Here is a 14,206-nt window from a genome sequence, read left to right as displayed (position 1 = left end):
CCTTAGTCTCCCCCTACTCTTAAAACAGACAGATGCTTACACACACATAGACTCCTAACCAATCAGTTATCATCACAGCCCTACTCTGAGAATTCTTAGACATTGACTCCATAGTACTCATAGAAGTAGATGAGAAAAAGCATGGACATAAGAGAAAGAAATTGAGCCTAGGAGAGACAGAGAAATGAAATGTCAGATAAGAGGGAATATCCTGTGACTACAAAGCAGTATGACAGGTTTCTTAGGATGGAAAGGCACCTCTGAAAGCTAGTCACAAAAAGGAGTGTCAAATATGTTCAAAGCAGATAGTGTTGGAATATATGTATTAAGAAGTAGACTACATTCATTCTGATGGACAAATTCAAGTATGTTTGCAAAAAAAGCCATCTGATTATCAGTAGCACTTTATATTAAAAATGCTAAAATCTTATGATGACTGGTAAAGGGAACACAGGAACACTAGTACAGTGCTGACTGCAAGCCACAATGATGATGCAGAACTTGACTCTTGGATTTAGAATCTGAGCACTGTGTGTATTGTGCGTCTTCACCCTGAAGTAAAAAAAACAACCAATGTGTATTGAGAGCTTACTACTAATGTATGCCAAGCATCTGCCCATTTTATACATGTGAACATTGAGATTTGAAGAAGCACAATGATTTGCTAAAGGTCACTGGACATATTAAATAATCAAGCCAAGATGCAAATCTAAGTCTGTCTCTGGAATCAGGGATCTTTATGCTATATTCTGCAGCATTTCAGTCTCTAAGGCTTTTTGACATAACCAGACAATAATGTGGTGATGAGTCAACATATCCAATTCAGTGCAAGTAACAATTGGTTAATGCACTGTTATGACCAGCCCAAGTCAGAGTAAAAAAAAAAAAATTGTTATGTTATTGAGATGACAACTTGAGAAAGTGAAGAAACTTGCTGGCTTTTAATACAGATACCAGCCACCTGATTTCTAATTTTAGGTTTAGCACAGGAATTTTACATTAAAATGTAGAGTGGTCAAATAGAGCCCTTGGATCAGTTTCCAGACTAAACATTAGAATAGTGTCAAGGGCTGCTACAAAGTGTCTTTAAAGAGACCTACTGGTACTAGGTGTGGTGGCTCAGGCCTGTAGACCCTGCTACTTGGGAAGTGGAGGCGGGCAGGAGGATTGCTTGAGGCCGGGAGTTCCAAACCAGCCCACCTCTAGAATAACTTTCATTGATTGTTGTGTGGTTGCTTTAAAGAAAGTTCTGAATATCTTTTCATGGCTGTTGTTCTCTCCAGATTGCTCTACCCCTAATTTCTATAGCAATCAGTCAATCTCAAGTAGGAAGGCCAGGAAGGCCAAGCCATTCATAATCATACTCACAATTCTCTCTGCCTCTTTTTTTAGAAGTGCAGTTTACCATTGATGTGAGCACTGGCACCCCTAGAGAAGAGCTGTTACCTGATCTTTACACATCCTCTAAGTCATTCTTAACCTCCTGTGGGTTATGGATCTCTTTGAGAGTGTGATGAAGGTTATGGGCTCTCATCCCAGCAAAAGTGTATACTTGAACACACATACAACATTTGGCATAAGGAGCCCCTTGAAGACCATTTAGAAAGTTCGTTATCTTTGAACCCAGTTAAAAACTTTTGTGCATGTCATCTTCCCTTCATGGAATCTTAAAAGAGGACGATTAGACAGAAGATATATTCAGAGACAGAAGGAAACCAAAATATGCCACCCCAAAATATACTTCTATGGCATATTTTAAGATGGCTATTCAGAGGGGCTATAGACCACAGAAATAGCTCCCTAAAAGCTGTCATTCTGTGGGAAAATCTACATTAGTGAAATAAACGGCAGCTACAGATGCTTTCTCAGGGGTCCCCTTATTCAGACCTAGGAAAGGCTGACTTCAGGAAACGGAGACCAAATGCCTAAAACTGTTTTTTTTTTTTTTTTTTTTTTTTTTTGAGACAGAGTCTTGCTCTGTAGCCCAGGCTGGAGTGCAATGGCATGATCTCAGCTCACTGCAACCTCCGCCTCCTGGGTTCAAGCGATTCTCCTGCCTCAGCCTCCTGAGTAGCTGCAATTACAGGTGATTGCCACCATGCCTGGCTAATTTTGTGTATTTTTAGTAGAGATGGGGGTTTTACTATGTTGGTCAGGCTGCTCTCGAACTCCTGACTTCGTGATCCACCTGCCTCAGCCTCCCAAAGTGCTGGGATTACAGGTGTGAACCATCGTGGCTGGCTATGTCTAAAGCTTTTAAATGTCTAACAGAGAAATTTTTATCACAGAGTGTAGAGGCGCGATCTTGGCTCACTGCAACCTCTGCCTCCTGGGTTCAAGCGATTCTCCTGCCTCAGCCTCTGGAGTAGCTGGGAATACAGGCACATGCCACCACACCCAGCTAATTCTTTCTAAAAGCTGCTACCTTTGAGGCTTCATCTGCATAACAAGACAGCCTTTGCTCACCATTTCTTTCTTCCCTTCTCCCTCCTATAAGCTGTTGCCATGCTCCAAGCCTCTATTCCTTTCTGTATGCTATAGAGACATTAATCATCTGGCTCTTCTGTGAGTCTCATACTTTGTGTTGTTCCTGTGCCTATGCATGTAATAAATTTTGATTAGTTGTTCTCTTGTTAATCTATCTTTTGTCAATTCATTTCAGCAGACTTAGACTTGAATCTTCAGAGGGAAAGTCTCAACTTCCCTACCAGACCAAAAGCTAGCATTTGGTGCACTCTTAAATTTGTAACTCCTGTGTGGGAATCAAGTCCCAAGAATTTCAGCATTGAGTAGAAGCAATAAATCAAGAAGTACAACCTGAGATCATGATCACTCCTCACTTCTTTTCTGCCTCTTATCAGCTGCACAATTTGGAAAAACCTTCCCTGTAGAAAAATTTAGCAGTTGTATCAAGATGTTTCTTGTGATCATTAAATAAAAGTACACATGTAAAGCACTTGTATCAGACTTCAGATAGGAATTATATGTTAGATATTATTAGTGACATCATTATTATTATTATTTTTTTTTTTTTTTGAGACGGAGTTTCGCTCTTGTTACCCAGGCTGGAGTGCAATGGCGCGATTTCAGCTCACCGCAACCTCCGCCTCCTGGGTTCAGGCAATTCTCCTGCCTCAGCCTCCTGAGTAGCTGGGATTACAGGCACGCGCCACCGTGCCCAGCTAATTTTTTGTATTTTTAGTAGAGACGGGGTTTCACCATGTTGACCAGGATGGTCTCGATCTCTTGACCTTGTGATCCACCCGCCTCGGCCTCCCAAAGTGCTGGGATTACAGGCGTGAGCCACCGCGCCCGGCCCATTATTATTATTTGAGATGCAGTCTTGCTCTGTCACCAGGCTGGAGTGCAGAGGCATGATCTTGGCTCACTGCAACCTCTACCTCCTGGGCTCAAGCTATTCTTCTGCCTCAGCCTCCCCAGTAGTAGAGGATATAGGCACATGCCACCACACCCTGTTAATTTTTGTATTTTTAGAAGAGACAGGTTTTCACCATGTTGGACAGGATGGTCTTGATCTCTTGACCTTGTGATCTGCCCACCTCGGCCTCCCAAAGTTCTGGGATTACAGGCATGAGTCACCGCGCCTGACCCAACATTACTATTTTAATTCTACTTCTATTAAATCATTCTTTATGGCAGCAGAATGTCTGTATCAATATGCCATAACTTTACCCTATACTCTTTCTGTTCTCAATATGCTCATAAGCAATAGCAGAGGAGGAGTAGGGATGCTCACTATCCCTGGCATCCAGACTGTATCTGTGGTCATATTGACAGGACACTCAAAGCCACAGGCCTCCAAGAAGTGAGATGAGCACAGAAGATAATCCAATGAGGAATGGAAAACATATAATTACACAATAATATACAATTTTATTTTTAAAATCTCATTCTTTTAATTGCATGTCAATGATTGATGATGGAATAAATTTTTTTTTTTAAGAGACAGGGTTTTGGTTTGTTGCTGAGGCTGGAGAGCAGTGGCACGTGCCTAGCTCACTGCAGACTTGAACTTCTGAGCTCAAGCAATCTTCCTGCTTCAGCCTCTCAAGTTGCTAGGGATGTATGTTTGTACCACCTTACCAAGCTAATTAAAACTTTTTTTTTTTGTAGACATGGGAGTCTCACTATGTTACCCAGGCTGATCCCAAACTCCTGGCCTCAAATGATCTTCCAACCTTGGCCTCCCAGAGTGCTGGGATTACATGTGTGAGTCACTGCACCTGGCCAGGATGAAATGTTTTTAAAATAGAAAAGGGCCATTAGAGCACTAATTTAAATAAATCACTTAATAAGTGTTAGAATTATTTAATTATGAAATTAATGAAAAGTTTAAATAATATACTTTTTTAAACTTTAAAATTTTATCCAATTATAGGAATAAAGGACAAGGTATTACAAGGAAAGTTAAGATTAAAATCTGAGGGTTTAAGAGGTCTATGGAATGGAGGAAGAATATGTAAATTTTTTTTTTTTTTTTTTTGAGATAGCGTTTTGCTCTTATTACCCAGGCTCTCCAGCCTGGCAACGGCACAATCTTGGCTCACTGCAACCTCCGCCTCCTGGGTTCAAGTGATTCTCCTGCATCAGCCTCCTGAGTAGCTGGGATTATAGGCACCAGTCACCATGCCTGGCTAATTTTTATTTTTATTTTTATTTTTGTAGAGACAGGGTTTCACTATGTTGGCTGGACTGGTCTCGAACTCATGTCCGGCTAATTTTTTTTTTTTCAGTAGAGACAGGGTTTCACCATGTTGGCCAGGCTTGTCTTGAACTCTTGACCTCAGGTGATCCACTCGCCTTGGATTTATGGGTGTGAGCCACTGGATCTAGCTGTAAGAATATGTAAATATTTTATACGTATATATGAAAAAATCATTGTTGAGATGTTCCCTCATTTGCGAATTAAAAATCTGAAGCAAAAATATGTCAGACTGAAGAAGCTCACAGAGAATACTGCATTAAGCATCAGGTCATCTGAATTTGAACACTAGTTCTTTTACTTAAAAGTCCACCTATCTCACTTAAGATACCAGTTTTCACATCTATACAATGGGGCCAATAAATCATTTTATGTCTTGAAGACTTGAGATAATGAGAGGAAAGCAGTGCAAATATTCTACAACTATTTATTGTGTACATATGCCAGAGAAAATAAGGAAAACACCTGCCCTTATGGGGCTAAGTTATTATTATACTGTAATATACAAAAATGATACTAATGCACCTACATTAAGTCTTAGATCTTAATTTTCCAGAAGTGGGGATAAATATCTTATTAATTTGCACTCTTTCTGTTCTGATCATGCCTTAAGCATTAGCAGAGTAGGATTAGGGCTGCTCACTGTCCCTGATCTCCAGCCTATGTTCGTGGCCACAATGATAGGATGCCCAAAGCCTCCAAGTGGGATAAGCATACAAGATTATCGAATGAGGAATGGGAAATGTATAATTACAATTTTTAAAAATCTCATTCTTTTAAATTTCTACTTGTACATGTTTTGAATTATATAATGTACTATAGTACACAAGCATACAATCTATAAATAAATATACATAATTGGAGGTGATGGGGTTCAGAGCATTCTACCCTAAAGTATGGTACACTGGTACAATTGAGTATTTTAAGTTGAAGGAATTTGAGAAATGCAGATGTTAGGACTCTCTCACCTTGCCCTGCTTCCCTGAGGCAGGTCATAAGACCCTCATATGAGAGGTGCCCTTCCTATATTTGGAGGAAAGGTGCATCTTTATCTCTGAAGATGGAAGAATGCTGAGGGGAATCCAAACAAAGAGTACACACTAAATTTCTCCCAGTTTACACTGTTAGCTCAGGTCTTTTTGTCCTATCACATTTTCCCAAGACCCTCCACTCTTCATCAAACCTAGTGTAAAAACACTTAGACGAAACTATTTATCCAGTTCTTCATTATCTTATGAAGACTCTTGCATTATTTGTTAGTCTAATTTACACGGTCCTGGCTAATGAACCTAAGAAGAATGGAAAGATAAGATATTTTTATCTTTTCCACAGAGATGTGTACATAATACTTTTTTTTTTTTTAACTGATAGTGGTGCAAGATAAAAACCTTCACACGGTGGCTCTAATAATTTAAAATACAGCTTTGACATTTTAAAATAAAAATTAACAAATGAACAATAATGATTTTTTCAGATATTGGAGGCGGATAAAGAAATTTGATTTTAAAAAGCTGGGGTCTGTAGATCTATGTATGACTGAACTGTAATAATAAATAGCCATTCTGCCAAGGATTATTTTTTTCCTGGTCCACATACTTGGCAAGACTATCTATTCACAGGAGGCTTTACTGGCTATTTCTAGCACCTACCTTAAAGCTCTGAACTACATAGATTCTCCCCAGAGCCTAGAATATTTAGCCATTAACAATTTTAAAATAACACTTTAAATATACCTCATGAAATTTCATAAATTTTGATGATTGAGAGAGCATTTAAAATGTGAAAATGTGCAAACATAGATAAAACTAGAGAGGCCAGTACAATAAACTGCCATATATCCATTACCCAGATAAGTTATCAAGATTTTGCCACATTTGCTTCATCTATCCATTTTTTTTGTGTGAGGTTATCTGCTTTAGCAATTGAGTTTTCAAAATATAGATTTTTAAAGGCATTTTTCATAGAAGTACATCAATAGTTTTCCATACCTTGTTGTTCTTACTAAATTTTTTAAATGTTGTACATTCACATAGTTCAAAAATCAAAACTATATAATATACATTAAATCCTGCTCCCACCCCTATTTTCATCCATTCTGATCTCTTTATCTGCTCTCAATAGGCTATTGTTTAGTTTTTTATATATCCTTCTGAGTGTTTCTGTATTTAAATATATTATATAAGTATATAAATAAGTATAACATATATATTCTCATTATCCCCTTCCTTTCTCCACAAAACGCAGCATACGTGATGTTTGGCATGCAGCTCCCTGTACTTAACAATGTGTTGTGGAGCTCTTCCTATATAAATACACAGAAGGATTTGACATCTCAATGTACCACTGTTTATTTACTCAGCCCTTACAGGTGGACACTCAGGTTATTTCCATTCCTTTGTTATTATAAAAATTAATCCAGGTATACACATCATTTGCTGCATGTGTATAAGATGTACTTATATCTGTAGGATAATTTCCCAGGAAAGGGATTGCTAGGTCACAGAGTATATTTAAAATTTTGAGCGATTTCACCAAATTTCCCTCTCTAAATGTTGGTACTCCCACCAGCAATGTATCAAAGTATGGGTCTACCTATAGCCTCACCAACAGTGTGTAGTCAAACTTTAGGATTTTTGCTAGTTCAATAGGCAAACACAAACTTGTCACAATTTTCATGAATTATTATTATTTTTTTTTGAGACGGAGTCTTGCTTTGTCGCCCAGGCTGGAGTGCAGTGGCACAATCTCTGCTCGTTGCAACCCCCACCTCTCGGGTTCAAGCGATTCTCCTGCTGCAGCCTCCAGAGTAGCTGGGACTACAGGTGCCTGCCACCATGTCCGGCTAATTTTTGTATTTTTAGTAGAGACAGGGTTTCACCATGTTGGCCAGGCTGTTCTCAAACTCCTGACCTCAGGTGATCTGCCCACCTCAGTCTCCCAAAGTGCTGAGATTACAGGAGTGAGCCGCCCCACCCGGCCAACAACTTTTATGAATGTTAAACTTCCTGTTCATTTTTCATTTTCCTCTTATGTATGCAAGGGAATGCTCAGTAGATACCTCAAAATTTGGGTGACAGTGCTTGCTTCATTAACTTTTTTTTTTGAGACTGGAGTCTTGCTCTGTCGCCCAGGCTGGAGCGCAGTGATGCGATCTCGGCTCACTGCAACCTCTGCCTCCACCTCCCAAAGTTCTGAGATTAGAAGCGTGAGCCACCGTGTCCGGCTTTATTAACGTTTAAAGTTGAAAATAATTCATATTTTTGATAGGTATGTAGCATTCTAAAACAAGCTTTTGTGACCGATTTCTATGTGCAACAAGTTAGTTCTCTAGGGAATGGTATTAACTTTTCAGTGAAGACGCAAAATCATCCATTTCTAACAATGATTCTTGTTATGGGTTGAACTGCATCCCTCCAACAAGATGCTGAAGTCCTGCCCCCTAGTCCCTATAAATGTGGACTTACTTAAAAATAGGGTCCTTGTAGTTCATCAAGTTAAGATGAGATCATTAGGTGGGTCCTAATCTAATCTGACTGGCGTCCTGAAAAGGAAAAATTGGGGCATGCGGACAGACAAGTAGAGAAGGAAGACAATGTGATGACACAAGCAGCAGCCATTTACAAGCTAAGGAATGCCCAAGTCTACCAGAAGCCAGGAAGACAGGCATGGGACAGATTATCATCACAGTCCGGAATCGACCCAAAGCCTCCGGATCTGTGAGACAATATATATTGTTTCAGCCACCCTATAAAGCAAATATAATGACATTATCATGTTGCACAGGCTGGTCTGGAAGTCCTGTACTAAAGCGATCCACCCATCTCGGTCTCCTAAAGTGCCGGGATTACAGGCGTGAGCTATTGCTCCTGGCCAGCTATTTTTGAACTCTATTTTTCTTTCTTCCTTTTCTTTTCTTTTTCTTCTTCTTTTTAAAGACAGAATCTCACTGTTGCCCAGGCTGGAGTGCAGCAGCGCAATCTGGGCTCACTGAAACCTCCGCCCCTCTTCTGGAGCGATCCTCCCACCTCAGCCTCCCCAATAGCTGGGACCACAGGCGTGCCGACCACGCCCAGCGAAGTTTTTGTGAAGAGCCGGGTCGCCATTTTGCACAGACGAGTCTCGAACTCTTGAGTTCAAGCGACTCGCCACGTCACCCTCTGAAGGAAGGTGCTAGGATTACAAGCGTGAGCCGCCGCGCCAGGTCAGTTGATTTTTAAACTCTATTTTTCTGTCTTACTTTCTGTTTTGAGATAGGATCTCACTCTGTCACCCAGCTGGAGTTCAGTGGCGCGATCTTGGCTCACTAGAACCTCTGCCTCCCGGTCGGGCGGGCGATCCTCCCACCTCAGCCTCCCCAATAGCCGCAATCGCGGACACGCACCACCACGCTCAGGTAATATTTTGTAGAAAAGCTGTGGCCATTTTGCCCAGGCTGGGGTGCAGGGCCGAAGTCTCGGCTCGCTGCAACCTCCGCCTCCCAGCTATCTCCTGAGTACCAGCAGCTGCGATTGCAGGCACGCGCCAGCATAATTTTTTGTAGAATCGGTTTCACTATGCTGGCCAGGCTGTTCTCCCACTCCTGGGCTCAAGTAATCCACCCGCCTCGGCCGCCCAAAGTGCTGGGATTACAGGCGGGAGCCACCGCCGCCCAGCCAACTCTTATTTTTCAAATTGTTTTAATGTAGTATAATAAATATATAAAGAGCCTAGTGGCCGGGCGCGGTGGCTCACGCCTATAATCCCAGCGCTTTGGGAGGCCGAGGCGCGTAGATCACGAAGTCAGGAGTTCGAGACCAGCCTGACCAACATAGTGAAACCCGTCTCTACTAAAAATACAAAAAATTAGCCGGGCATAGTGGTGCGCGCCTGTAACCCCAGCTACTCAGGAGGCTGAGGCAGAAGAATCGCTTGAACCTAGGAGGCAGAGGTTGCAGTGAGCCGAGGCCACTGCACTCCAGTGTGGGCGACAGAGCAAGACTAAAAAACAAAAGCCTAGTTTTTCAACATTATAACACTCAATACTTGTAATTCATAAGTAAAATGCCGTGATGCCTGGGATTTGCTTGCATATACTCCAGTCATAAAAAATAAAGGGCAAGAGAAACATAAAACACTGCATTTTATGTTTTCTAAATGTCTTGCTAAGTATTTCCTTGAAAATATAATCAGGGTGCATTCTCATGTATTCATTAAAAAACATTTCTTACACACTATCATATGCCAGGAACTGATATAGTCATTGGAGATACTGAGAGCCTGTTCCTTTGGGAATAATTATTAGACATATTCTAAAAGTAAAGGAAGCCAAGCCGGTGGTTCATGCCTGTAATCCCAGTGCTTTGGGAGGCCAAGGCCACAAGGACATCTTTTTGTAGAGAAGTGGTGGCCATTTTGCCCAGGCTGGGTGCAGGGCCACCGTCTTGGCTTGGTGCAACCTCCGTAGGCTGTTTGAGAATAGCTTGGGCAACACAGCAAGAACCTGTATCTACAGACAAAAAAAAAAAAAGGGCAGAAAACAAAACAAAAAATTAGGTGCTTGTAGTACCAACCATTCAGAAGGCTGAAGATGGATTCTCACTTGAGCCCAGGAGGTTGAAGCTGCAGTAAGCTAGGAGGGTGCTACTGTACATCAGCCTTGGCAACAGAGTGAGACAGAATCTCTATAAAACCGGGCAAAATAAATTACCATGGCCCCAGGTAGGAGGATTCACTTTTTTTGCGGGGGACGGAGTCTCACTCTGTCGCCAGGCTGGAGTGCAGTTGTGAGATCTCAGCCCAGTGCAACCTCCGCCTCCCAGGTTCAAGCGATTCTCCTGCCTCAGTCTCCTGAGTAGCTGGGACTACAGGCATGCTCCACCACGCCCGGCTGATTTTTTGTATTTTTAATAGAGGCAGGGTTTCACTGTGTTAGCCAGGATGGTGTCGATCTCCTGACCTCATAATCTGCCGGCCTAGGCCTCCCAAAGTGCTGGGATTACAGACATGAGCCACTGCACCTGGTCCCAGGATTCACTTTTAGAAAGAAATTGCCAAGGTGAGGTGTGGTAGCTCATGCCTATAACCCCAGCATTTTGAAAGTCCAGGTGGGCAGATTGCTTGAGGCCAGGAGTTTGAGACCAGAGTTGGCAACGTAGTGAAACCCTGTCTACTAAAAATACAAAATTAGCTTGTTATTTTTGTGCATGGTGGTGCAGGGAAGATCCCAGCTACTCAGGAAGCTGAGGCACGAGAATCCCTTGAACTCAGAAGGGGAGGCTGCAGTGAGCCAAGACTGCACTACTGCACTCAAGCCTGGGGGACAGAGGAAAATCCTGTCCCAAAAAAAAAGAAAAAGAAATTGCAAGAGCCATACATAAATGATAAATTCATTTCTTCTTACAGCTTTTCATTCATTTCTAATCATGCCAACATACTCCTTATTAAATGCTTAGCCTATCAATGTTCATCATCTCCCCTTTCAGATACCTCATATAAAATAATACATTAAATATTATAATGTCCCATTTTTCATTTTTGTCACAGCAGCATGATGGCATGATGATAACTAGTTTGAAATCAAAAAGAAGGATGACCTCTTGAGTGCTTGGGATACCAACCATGGGTTGTGTTTTAATTTTTATTTTCTGTTTACAGTTCTTCTCAGGACTTTAAACAGGTATTGCATAACTATACATCACACTTAAATGCTGAAAGGCTTATAAGATACCTAAAAAACCCATAGCTATTAAAAAAAACAGGGTTTATTCTAGAAGTGCATCATTTGTAAGCCCCACTCATAAATAATTACTATATTGCTTTAAAGTCAAAGTATATCACATTTCAGATGTTGATATATAATTAATTGTTGTTTTTCGTTTCTAGTAATCAATGTCTACATCCTTTTCCTCCGAATTATATTTGGAATCATAATGTAAATTGATACAATGATTATAATTAAGAATTGTATCTGAAAGAATCCTCTGTACTACTTACCAAGTAATGTAAGAGATACTTTATATACTTGCCAGTGAAAAGGCATCTTTAAAGTAAGTAGTATTCACTCCACTGGCTCAATGGAAAGTTGAGCAGCCATCTAGGGAATTTGCTGAAGGTGGTAGCCAGTGTGGAAAATTCTTAGGAGGGGTCACAACAGGATTTTGCTTCTGATCAGTTTGTCTACAATGATCTCACTTCCAGGCCAGAGATGCTTTTTTCTAGATTGTGGTTACCCTTGACAGATAACTGGTTTCTTGATCCTAGTCCAGAAACTGGAAGGGAGAATATGCATCATCGCACAGCAACAGTTTGATTTGCCTTTTAATCATACAATAGTAGCTAGTGAAGTGCCTTTATTAGTCATTTTCAAATGAAAGTGTTTTCACTGGAAAACTCTTCCACTTTTAATTTTTTTATATATTTTAAACTTTTGAACACATTTTTAGTTTGCTGAAATATTTAATTCCTTTAAACAGTTCTACAAAACAGTCCAGATTACAAGGCTATATTCGATTTTTGTAGCTGGTCAGATAATGATTGACCGGTACTGTTTAGTTCTGAGAGTCTAATGAGAAACTACCCAAAGTATCAGAAAGAAGTATAAAATTGTCAGGTAGAAAATTATAGGACAGAAAGCAGTAATATTTTGGGAACATATACCAAAATACCAAGACTAAATATATGGTGTCACAGTATTTTTGGCCACAGATCTTCTGGCTCTTTGAGTGATGATTATTAATTTGACGTTGAGTCTCTTACTGTTTTGGAAAAGGAACAGCTGACATTAGGTTCCCCAAATTTCTGGCATTGTCTACGATGCTCATTGGATTCTGAAATACATTACTATTATTACCTGGAATTGTGCTGTTAGGGATGATGTCCAGAGCATCTGTAGTAAAAGAAAAAGGGACCTGGGCTTCAGATATAATTTTGGTACCTTCTTACAGTTTCAACACACCAAGGTTGTCAGGTTGGGGAGCAAGGAGTAACATCGCGCCGCCTACCTCCAGGCGCGCCCTAAGGACCGCCATGTGAGCTCCCCTCCGGGACCTGGACCGACGGCGCGCGCAGAGCCGGGAGTCCCAGTCCCAGGCACTCGCAGCCTCCCCCAGAACAAACGGCGGCAGCGGCCGTGCGCGCCCACGGCCTGCGCGGGGACGCGCCTTGAGGGGTCGGGGGCGCCTGCTGTAAAGCTCCACAGCGGCCGCGCGTGCCCGCCCGGCCCTGGAATGAATGGAAGGTTCAATCTCGCGCGCTCGGCGCCGGCAGCCAATGACGCGGCCGGGAGCGGCGGCGGGCAGGTGTGCGCGTGCCGCCGGCTGACGCAGAGCTCCAGTCGAACCGCCTGCTGCCGCCGCCGCGCCCCGCGCTCCCCCACCCGGCTCAGCCCCCTCCTCCCCGCGCCCGCCACTCGCCGGGCTGCGGCGGCGGAGCAGTGGCGACAGCGGATTCCGCGCCCAGTGGCGGCGCTCCGCCCGGCTGTTCGCGTCCCCTCGCCGGCTCACAATGTGCTGACCCTCCCGGCCCCGCCGCGCGCCTCACTGGTCTCCCGACCGCCGCGCTCCCTCAGGAAGTGACAGATTCCAGGCCCCTTCCTCCTCCCCGTCCTCCGGGACTGAACGCCACACACGTCCTCACACCCTCTCCCCCCTCACACCCAGGCTAGCGACGCGACCATGAGGCCCCGGAGGTAAGCAGCCGGCCCCGCGGGCGCGCGAATGCGAGCGTGGCCGGGTGTGCGTGCGGGTGCGGACGCCGCTCGCGGTCCCGAGTCTGGCACGTGAGCAACGTCGAGGGGAGCTCCGTGCTGAGGAGCAGGAAGAAAAGAGGAGGCGCGAGCGCCAGGGAGGGGCGAGGACTGGGCACCGCGGGGAAGTGACAGGTCTCGCAGCAAGTTGCGGTTCGGGAGCCGGCGCGCGGCGTCTTTCCTTCGCCGGCCCTGATTTATTGCCCCGGTGCTGCCACTAAGACGCGGGCAGTCGATGTACTTCCGGGTTCACACCTTTCTCTCCCCGCTCGGTGCTGCTGGGTCGGCGCCCGCTGTGGGCACTGCGTCGCCAGAGCGGCCGCCCGGTCTCGCCGCTGCGGCTGCTGCCGGGCGGCCGGAGCCGGCTCGGAGCGGGAGGGCGGGGCGAGGTGGGGCGGGGCGAGGCGGGGCGGAGTAGGGCGGGGGCGTTGGCGACTCGGGCGCTATGGAGTGGTGCGGCGCGGGCTGCGGTCCCGGCGGCGGGTCCTCGCGACCGGTGCGGGCTCCTCTGGGACGCACGGGGCCGCGCCGCCAGGGGGCGTGCGCACCTCCCTTTTGCGCTCCGCAAACAGAGCTGCTTTGTACCGGGCAGGCGTCGGGGATCGTTTTTGCTTCGGTATCGGTGATGTAAATTCATGAATTAAAATTAAAGATTTTGAAGAGAACGGAGAAGAACGTACTTGGATTTAGGTTGTTTTTGAAAAGGAAAGACCAAAGAAATGATACGTTTGCGGGAGCATTGACTGACTACTGACTGGAAC

General features: G+C 43.9%; 1 long non-coding RNA gene across 1 annotated transcript; it reads right to left on the bottom strand.

Annotated features, from left to right (window-relative positions):
• Positions 1-8,071: 8,071 nt before the first annotated feature.
• Positions 8,072-12,906, bottom strand: LOC105707441 (uncharacterized). Its single transcript, XR_001105073.1, has 3 exons — positions 12,759-12,906; positions 12,552-12,587; positions 8,072-8,468 (listed from the first exon to the last, which is right to left on the bottom strand). It is a non-coding gene; the product is annotated as an uncharacterized LOC105707441 (long non-coding RNA).
• Positions 12,907-14,206: the final 1,300 nt, after the last annotated feature.

Source organism: Aotus nancymaae, unplaced genomic scaffold (genome assembly GCF_030222135.1).
Source record: "Aotus nancymaae isolate 86718 unplaced genomic scaffold, 86718_ANA_hifiasm-v0.15.2.pri h1tg000040l, whole genome shotgun sequence".
NCBI lineage: Eukaryota > Metazoa > Chordata > Mammalia > Primates > Aotidae > Aotus > Aotus nancymaae.
The sequence above is the reverse complement of the archived record's forward strand: the minus strand, read 5'-3'. Positions and strand labels throughout refer to the sequence as shown.